Genomic DNA, 10,339 nt, shown 5'->3' on the forward strand with positions numbered 1-10,339 from the left:
AACAAGGGGGAGAAATGAATTACAGTAGATGGGGTAGAGAGAGAAGATGGGAGGGGAGGGGATGGGGGATAGTAGAGGATAGGAAAGGCAGCAGAATACAACAGACATTAGTATAGCAATATGTAAAACAGTGGATGTGTAACCGATGTGATGCTGCAATCTGTATCCGGGGTAAAAATGGGAGTTCATAACCCAGTTGAATCAAAGTGTGAAATATGATTTGTCAAGAACTATGTAATGTTTTGAACAACCAACAATAAAAATTAAAGAAAAATAAATAAATAAATAAACTTAATAGATAAGACACAGATGACCAAGCAGATTTCCCAAATTATTGTAGGCTATGACTGTAGATTTCAAACAAAATAAATGGTCAAACTCTTATAAAGTGTGTTTTTTTGGGGGGAGGGGGAGAGGCTGGGAATTCTGCCAACTCATTTTCTGAAATTCATTTCTATTTCCATGATATTTATTTACCTTTTTTGTACTTCCACTGAGAAAAAAAGCTCATGTCAGGAACATATGCATAAAATTTACTGTTTTGAGCGTATCAGTAATGTCTTAGATTTAAATTTTATTACCTTACTATGATCATGAAAGAAAATTAATTCATACAATGCACCCTCTGTTGGCCCTCTTACTTGATAAAGTGAAATCATTATTTTTATTTCACTCCAAAACTTTTAAGAATGGACAATGAGAGTTTGTGGATCTATTTTAAAACCATTAGAAGTCTTGATAGTTAGCTTTCTTTTCATGTCATAAAAAGAGAGGTTGAATGAGTCATGTCAAGTGATCCATGAGATTAATATAGACAAAGATGTCATATCCTCATGCATGCAGCTGTGAATGGCATATCTACTTTGCCATCTGTAAACTTAATGGACAAAATGTCCCAGTGACTGCTTCAGGGTTTAAAGTAACTCAGTTATCAGCAGTCACCATTTCCTGTCTCCTAATACCCAAATCCAATTCTGTGAGGAAACTTCAGTCTGGCTCTTCGAGTAGGTAGAAAAATCTGCTAACCACATTTTGCTCCTTCGTAACCACAGTGAATTGTACTATTAGCTAATACTGAGAAAATGCAAATACCACTTTGAGAGAATATGTGTTTGAGATGGATTGATACTCATTCTCACTGCATATGTACTTAAGCTCAGTAGTGAAATTAAGCAATGCATGGAAACAGAGCAATTATTACTTCTGTGTTAAACAGTATCTAAAGATAAAGCATTCTGTCAAGTAAATATACAGCATGTTTAAACTCAATTTATATTATGTTATTTTAAATAATAAATGTTATATTATTTCCTCAACATTGAAAAAATATTAGCATTTTTCTAGGGTTAAGTTTTACTTTTCCTGACACATGTCAAATCAACGTCTTAAATTATCTGTTGTTTCTGGTATGAATCTCTTCATTTATAAAATGAAATTTATTTTAATACACTTCATTTATAAAGAAACTTACATATATCAAAAAATGGAGAAGATAACACAGAAAATTTTCATGTACTCCTCCAGCAACAAACATATGTCCATATATATTTCATTTCTTTTTGGTACCACTTACAGGTGTTACAATTTGTGAAATAATATTGGCATATTATTATAAATTTAAGTTCATATTTTACATTCAGATTCCCTCTTTGTGTTATAAATTTCTACAGTTATGATAATTCATAACCTAACTTATTTGCAACTATAATTGTCATACAGAATATTATGTCCCCTAAAAATCCCCTGGGCTTCATCTATTTGTTTCTCCCACTCCACGCCTCCTACTCTGGATTCTTGGGAACTACTGATATTTTTTTATTGTCTCTATAGTTTTTTATTTTCCAGAATATCGTGCACTTGTTATCATTCAGTACATAGCCTTTTCACATTGGTTTCCTTCATTTAGAAAGAAGTACTTAAGTTTTTTCTATGGCCTTTTTGTAGTTTCAAGGTTTATACCTTTTTGTACTAAAATAATACTCTATTATGTAATATATCATAGACTATTTATCCATTCACCTATTAAAAGACTCCTGACAACGTCTAAGTTTTAAAAATTATGAATAAAATTACTAGAAACATTTATGTGCAAATGCTTACGTACATAAGTTTTCAACTAATTTGTGTAAATACCATGGATCATGATTAATGCTCATATCATAAGTTGATGTTTATCCTATCAAACTGTCTTCCAAAGTAGCTGTACCGTTTTGCATTTTCCTGACAACAATGAGTGAGAGTTAGAGTAGTTTCATATCCTCTCCAGCATTTGGTGTCCTTACTGTTTTGGGTCATTGCTGTTCCAAGAGGTGTTAGGTGAGTGGTGGTATTTCATTGTTGTCCAACTAAAAGAATAGATTTGTCTTTTTTTCTTTGAACTTGTATTAGTTTTTGCCACTGTTGTTAGGTGCATACACATTATAAACTGTTAGTTTTCTTGGACAATAGATCCTTTTACATGCATTCTTCAATACTCTATGAGTCTCTGATAGTTTCCCTCATTTTAAAGTCTGCCTCTTCTAAAATTAATATTAGTACCCCAGTTTTCTTTTGAAAGCTGTGAACATGGCATATGATTGTCTATCCCTTTATTTTTAACTTATCTGTGCCTTTGTATTTAAAGTGAGTTTCTTGTAGGCCACTTACAGTCAGGTCTTGTGTTTTGATCCACTGGAAGTCTCTGTCTCTAAATATGTGTATGTAGATGACATACCTTTGAAGTCCTATTGATGTAAATGGGTTGATATCTACCACGTCATATCTTTTTTCTATTCATTACATTCGTTATTTGTTCCCACATTCTTTAATTTTAACTGACCATTTTAGGTTCCATTTTCTCTTAGTATGCCAACTATACTTTATTTTTTCAAATTTTAAGTGATTGGTAGTTTACAATAAAAATTAAAAGCTAACCTGTATTCACTTTCAAATAACACTTGCTTCATGGATAGTGCAGTTACCTTATAATTGAGTATGGTCCATTTCTCCTTCCTATCCCTTATATAATTTCTGTCACTTCTGTCACTTGTCCATATAATCTTCCAACACAGTACTTCTATTACTGCATTGACACACATTTAATCATCAGTTCAATTTAAAATGATAAAAATAAACTATTTCATTCCTTCTCCAATGGTTTTCTGTTCTTTCTATTGATCCAAGTTTCTGAGCTGTATCATGTTCCTTCTTTCCAAAGAACTATTTGTAACATTTCTTGCAAAGCAGATCCACTGCCAACAAATACCTTCATTTTTTGTGTGAGAAAATATTTATTTTATCTTCACATTTGAATGATAATATTCCCGTACACAGAGTTCTAGGTTTATGGTTTATTTTTTTCTTTTAACACTAAATATTTCACACAAATTGGGTTTATTATTCATTGCAGCAAAGGGAGAATTATCCAATGGGGAGCTATGAGACATTATAGGATTTTTGTTTGGCTGGGTAATTTGGGGAAGACTTAAAGCAAGTAGGGGTTTACTCTTGATTAGGTGCTATCAGAAAATGGGAATAATTTTATAATTGGTTATCTCAATAAATCTCACCTGCAGGCAGGTCAAAGTAGTGAAGACTTCATCCATAATTGGTAACCATGCAGTGCTCACTGATATTAGCTGGAAATGGGAGATGTTTGGTATCTTGTTAGTTGCATACACATGAATCTTGTTTTCACCTTTGCTTAGACCAATTATCAAAGTCTTGCTTTGTCTCACTCTATGATAGTCTCCGAGTGACCTTGTCTGATGTTGTTGTTCTGCGGTTTTTTTTTTTTTTTTTTTATGTCCAACTTGAGAACATCGTGATCTCACTGTGAGCACCAAGTCTGCTCTGACACAAAGCTTAGATAAAAGTGTCATACCAGCTCCCAGATATCAAGGGCTGCTTCTTTTTTTCTTTCTCAGTTATTGATTTCTTGTTTATTTTTATGTGGCCAGGGAACACGCTCTGTATGATCTCAGCTGTTATATCTGTTGAGACTTGCTTTATGACATCGCCTGTGGTCTATTTTGGTAAATATTTCATTTGTGCTTAAGTAGAATTTTTATCCTGTATTTGTTGGGTATCATGATCTGTATTTAGATCTAGGTTGTTAACAGTTTTTCTTATATATTCTGTACTATCCTGATGATTGCTGCCTGCCTACTCTATTAATTATAAAAAGAATATGTTGACATCTCCTAATATAATTGTGGAAATGTATATTTCCCCTTTTGGTTTTGGCAATTATTAATATAGAACACAAAAAAGAATATTATGTCTTCCTGTTGAACTTGCCTTATTATTAGCATTTTTGTGTTAAATATATTTGTCTAATATTAGCTTAGCCACACTATCTACTTTTTTAATTAGCACTTTCAAAGGTGTATTTTTATTTAATCATTGCACTTTCAACCTATCTGTGATACATATATTTCTTATAATAGCACACAGTTATGTTTTGTTTTTATCTTGCTGGCAATCTGTTTATTAATTAGAATTTTGTTCTATCACATTTAATGTAACTACAAGTATACTTAGGTTGAAGCCTGCTATGTTGTTGGTTGTTTTCCATTTTTTGTAATATCTCCTTTGTTTAATCATTTCTTGTTTTTTGAATTAATTTAGAATTTTTTTAGTATTACACTTTTTCCTCCTCTTTTAGCATCTTGTTTAAACCTTCCTTTAGTATTCTCCTAGAAATTACTCTGAGCAATAAAATACTCATCCTCCACATATTAGAGTTTTTTTTTTTTTAATTTATTTATTTAGAGTCAGAGGCTCTCCGGGTTGCTTAGGGACTCATTAAATTGCTGAGGCTGGCTTTGAACTCATGATCCTCCTGCCCAGTCTCCCAAGCCAATGTGATAACAGGTGTGTACCACGGTGCCCAGTTAGTTTTCTTTACGTTAGTACATTTACTACGTCTTAAACAATACAATAACTTTGTAACTGTTTAGTTCCATATCTTCTATATTTCAAAATGTTATTTGTTATCTAGTATAAATTTAAAATCAATGTCATTTTTTCATTATTGGTGTTCGTAAACAGTCCACGTAAATGCATATTTGCATAGTCTTTCTTTATTTCTTTTTCTCTTTGTGAATTCATAAAAAAAAGAAAAAAATCTCCTTTTTCTCCGGTCAGAGAGACTGCTGCTTTCTGCTTGGGTCTAATTCTTTAAAGCTACTATTTGAAATAGAACATGTCAATTGGTTGAAAGAAAGGGTAGATGGACATTATTTGTGTTTGTAACCCAAAGCAGCTGACTCCATCATTACCAGAAGCCCCCAATTTTACATTAAAATGACAATATCTGCAAAACACCAGTAACTATATTCCTTGTAACTTTCTATACTTATGAAGACAATGGTTAGATGTCATTTAAAAACATCTGAGAAGATGACTTGACTTGGGGGATTCTTTTAGGACTTGCCTAATCAAGAATACTGGAGAAGGAGTTCCACAAGGACCCAACATATCTACTGTGGGAACTGCCTCAGATACAGCTGATTCCAAGGAGGAACATCTGCTTTTCTTGAGTCAGAAGTAACAGCACTAGCAGTTGCTGTTACAAGTAGAAATATGGTGGCGATATTTTTGTGTCCAGGAGGTAGATCATGGGTTCTGGGGAGCCTGTAAATCCAGAGAGGTTCAGCAACACAGGAAGTGGATGTGGAGGGCACAGAGATGGGTTGTTTCCTTATGCAAATGTTAGAGCATTGGTGACCAAGAGTAGAGCCTAAATGGAAAATAAACACTGGAACGCAAAGACTGACAGCATTTATCTTATGTGCTGTGACTCTTTCCTGCCCCTTCAATGTCAGATGTTGAAAACAGTATTATCTAGAATCATTCAAAAGGGGAACCGAATGGGCATTTGGGCTATTCATATAAACAGCATTAAGGATTCATGGTAAGAGTTAGAGAAAAGGAATTTGTGGGCATAGACTGGATTTCCTACTAAGTACACTGTGACCCTGGAACATTGAGATTTGTATTATTAATATCACATGACAACTATTTGGAATTTTTGAATGGGAATTTGTCTATTCCATTTATTTGTTCAGTATGATAGACATATTTCTATGTATCAATATATAATAAATCATATATATCTGCATATGAATATTATCTATCAATCAATGTCAAAAAATCACATGACAAGGAAGGTGACATTCAGGATATGCTAGTCACATTATGATTTCTGTGCCTTATTTTACTCTAATCATTTATATAAATATATAACTTTTCAGTATAAGGACTATATTTAATTCACTTTATATCCCTCAATAAATGAGTGGAAGAATCAAACAATTAAAAATAGCAAAAAAAAGTAGAATCTTAGTATTGTAAGATTGGTTGCTACCTTCCAGCTCTGATCCATTCTCTGCGTATCTATATGCTACTCCCTGCTCACCCTTGCTAGACTTATTATCGGGATTGTACTAAGTTATTGTTTCTACTCTGGTCAATGAGAGGCACCTGCTGATGAGAGGGTGTGAGGAGAAGTGGATTGAAATGTCTTTCTCCTCTGCTTCCCTCCTTCAGGGCACAGTTGTACTGTGACTTCTTACTGTCAGTCCTTCTTCCAAAGCCCAGCTCTTGCTGGATTCCACCTGCACACTTCTCCCCGTCTCGGCAGTCCTGTGGGTGGTGATGGCCTCTATGTTGGTTAGGGCAAGTATGGCTTCTTAACATTTCTGGTTGATTTCTTCATCCCTTAACATGTCTATAAACGCTCGTTAAATTATCTTTAAAAAGTCCCAGCTGGGTGTGCCTCTGTCTGTGAAGATACCGGTTCTTTACTTGGGAATGATGAAAATCAATAGCATTTGGTGGCAACTGAGTTATTTTTTTATACATGGCATTTTGAAATATTGCTCCTTTAAACAATGTCATTCTGTCCACTTTCAGCTTCTCCAGGGAAACTATTTGTTCACGACGTGACAATGAAGTGATAGAATTGATGTTACCAAATTAGGATACACAGAACTTAGTCTCCGTAGTTAACTCCGGGAGGTTTCTGTGAGACTCTGCTGAGACACCATTGGGGAGACTGATTTGTGGTTGTCTTCAAAGAGGAGTTTATATTTTTCTGAATACTCTCAGTGGTGGCAAAAACCTTCTTCTGAAGTTGATTTTGGTACTAAAACCATAGTCTCTCAGAGAAAAATTTGTAGATTGAACTAAATGATAAAAAAATGTAGGTTAAGGATCTGATCTTCCCCCTACAAAAATGTATGATTTATAAACTACCAGAGAAAGAAATTTAAAAGAGTTCCAGAAATGTTTGAAAAAAATAATCATATCTTAAGAAGATATGTATAGGTTCCCAAAGGAGCTCTTTGAAAACCATGTTTATTTGGATACATAAATTCTACGAATGTTAGTCACTACCACTGTCAAAACATTTTCTCCTTATGTAATAGCCACACCATATACATAGTCATTGATTGTTTTGGATTGAATGTGACACTGAAATAAATGATGCTAGAATTTTTTCCTGACCTTACACCCACATGCAATGCATCATAAGGCACTTAATAAATATTTCTGATGAATAAATAATATTTATCGAATATCTAGATGTTTGTAGTAGCACTGCTCAATATAACACAATTCAGCCAAGAGTGATCATTCTTATCCTTCGTAGGACATTATATCTTTCCTCTTTTTATCTGAGGAATCAATATTTTCCCCACTTTTATAAAGCTATATTTCTTCTCTGACATTTGCCATTGGGGGAGAGGGTAATTTTCCATTTAAAAGAAGATTAGTGAGAAAGGGATATGTATATATGCATATGCATGTATTAAATTTCCATGTATATTTAACTATATAACAATTTTTAGATGACAACTTACATTTAAAATTCTTATTATTCACCTTTATAGTCTTAGAATAAGATGTCCTTGTATTTTAATAAATTCTTTCAAACATTCTAGCTTTTTATTAAGAAATGAAAATTAAATAACATAAATATCTATACAAATATAAATAATTGAAGCAACCAGAAAAAGCTATTTTAAACTGTTTTAAATCATATGGTGTTAAAATTTATCTCATCATTAAAAAAAAAATGTAGTTTGTTCCTTTTCATTACCACCCCCCAAGATTTCCTGCAGGCTCACAAAGAAGAATACCTGGATCTGTTGAAATTACTGAGGTAAAATTGCTTATCATTCTTTCTACATCTTTGTGGCTCCTTCCCTCTTTTAGAGGGAACATTTTTATCTAATTGCTGATATGGTGAGAACTTGGCTCCCATGGATGCATGTTTTCTATTTAACACAATTAAGATGCTAAACATTGTGATCACTTAATAACAACAGACCAAATCTGAGAGCTTCCTAACTGAAAGGGACATTTAAAAACTCCATCCAGTGTAGTATCTTCACCTTTGAAATCGAGAAAAGTGATGCTCAGAGAGGTTCCTTCATTTATCTACAGTCATGCATATTTCAGTGTAAGTTTCCATGATGGGTGTTTGTATCATTTGTTTTTCCTTTTAAAACCAACAGCCATTGTCTATGTCTCTGTTCCATAAACAGCAACTAGAGAGAACATAGGGAGCAACTTTCTGGGCAGACTTGCCTGTCGGTCCATCTGTAACTGCCGTCCACACTGATGGCAGTCACCCATGTACATGCTGTAGAGAATCACTTTAGAATTTTTTTTTTAAAGATTTCTGTGGGAGTTTTGTCTCCAAGAATATTTAAGCTTTTCTCTCTTGTGGAAAATGATTTTTCCCTGACATTTTGGTGATCACAAGGCAGCTGGTCTCATCTAAAAACAACAACAAAATACAAGTGACGGGATGACTGGGGGAAATGCTAGTCTGTGTTCGAGAGAGCCGCAGATTGTCATCATTTTTAAAACCTTGCAGAAGCTAAAGTGATGAATGTCAGTGATTGTAATGATTTTTTTTTTTTTCGTTTTGGCAGTAACTACCATCAAAAGATGGCGCTGTACATATTTTAATGCACCACCCAACTCAAAGGGTTGCTCTAGAGAAAAGATGAAATTCCGACATTACTTAGATGAGCTGAAAATACATATGTGATCCTCTTGTTATAATAAAATCCACCAGTGTTGAAAAAATAGAAATAATCAATGCATGGCTTTAAAAATTCAGTCTCACACATTTAGCAAAAAAAATCTACTGCATTCTGAAGGAAACTGTCTGATGGGTTCTGAGAAATAGGAAGGTATAAGAAATATTATCTAGTTTTAGTAGATAGTCAGAATTGCTCATTACAAAGGGCACAGAATAAGAGGGGACATTAGAATTGGAAAATGACATTTTGGCTCTTCAAAATATCTGAATGAAAATTGGGAAATCAGTTAATCAACTATATATTTTAGAGAGTTTATGATTAACAAATGAGTTAAGATTCTATATAGCATGACATCTGTTAGTAAATTTATTAATCACTGAAACCAAACCAAGTATTTAAGTAGAAATATTTTGACTAAAGAATCTAGTGCAATATCCTCAATTTTGAACCACAAAGTTGCAAGGTAACTACCATCTGCTTCATTATAATTATTCAGAATAAATATCACCCCAGCTTCAGAGCACAGGCCTCTTTCTCTCTTTAAGACACAATGGACAATTGGCTCTATTTCATCACCTGTGCCCTGAAACCAATAGTTACTAGCCCTATGATCAAGAATGACAAAGTCAGGCTCTTGTTTGATCTGTGGGATGTGCCCTCTTTTTGCCTCTCCAATGTCGTTTGGAAGGCAGGCACCTTTTCTTTCTGCCTAATCTTCTTGGTATTTGAAATTTCTAAGGGTCCTGAAAGAGATTAGTGGACGATCTACAAAGGACTAATATTGTCAATGTATTGAAGCCTGCTCCCAATGTCTTTCTTAGAAATGTTGTAAATTTATACCAACTACCTAGAGAAAGGACATTTTCTGAGACTGTTTTTTTTTTTTTTTTAGAAGATCTAATACTTTAGCTGATGGGAAAGTAGGCAAAGGAAGGACAGGAGCTGTAACTTGCAGGATGGTGTCCAGCTGGTGCAAAGAGATCAGGCCGAGATGAATTAATTTCACAAACTAGAGAGGCCACATCAGAGAAATGGGAAGAGTGAATAATGTGAGGCAGGAAGGTCAGCAGGAATCTAATATGGTTGATCCTTGGAGATTATACTTCATACTAAACGCAATGTAAAACCATTAAATGATTTTAGACAGAACAGGAACCCTGTCTAATTATTTCTATATTATTCCTGGCTCCTGTGTGACTACAGATGTGGAATTGGGGCAAAAATGGAATAATAAGCTTTTTTAGGATGCTGTTTTCAGGCATGTGGTGGGTGCCAAGGGACTGATGATAGAGACATAA

This window comes from Marmota marmota, unplaced genomic scaffold, assembly GCF_001458135.2.
Source record: "Marmota marmota marmota unplaced genomic scaffold, marMar, whole genome shotgun sequence".
Lineage (NCBI taxonomy): Eukaryota > Metazoa > Chordata > Mammalia > Rodentia > Sciuridae > Marmota > Marmota marmota.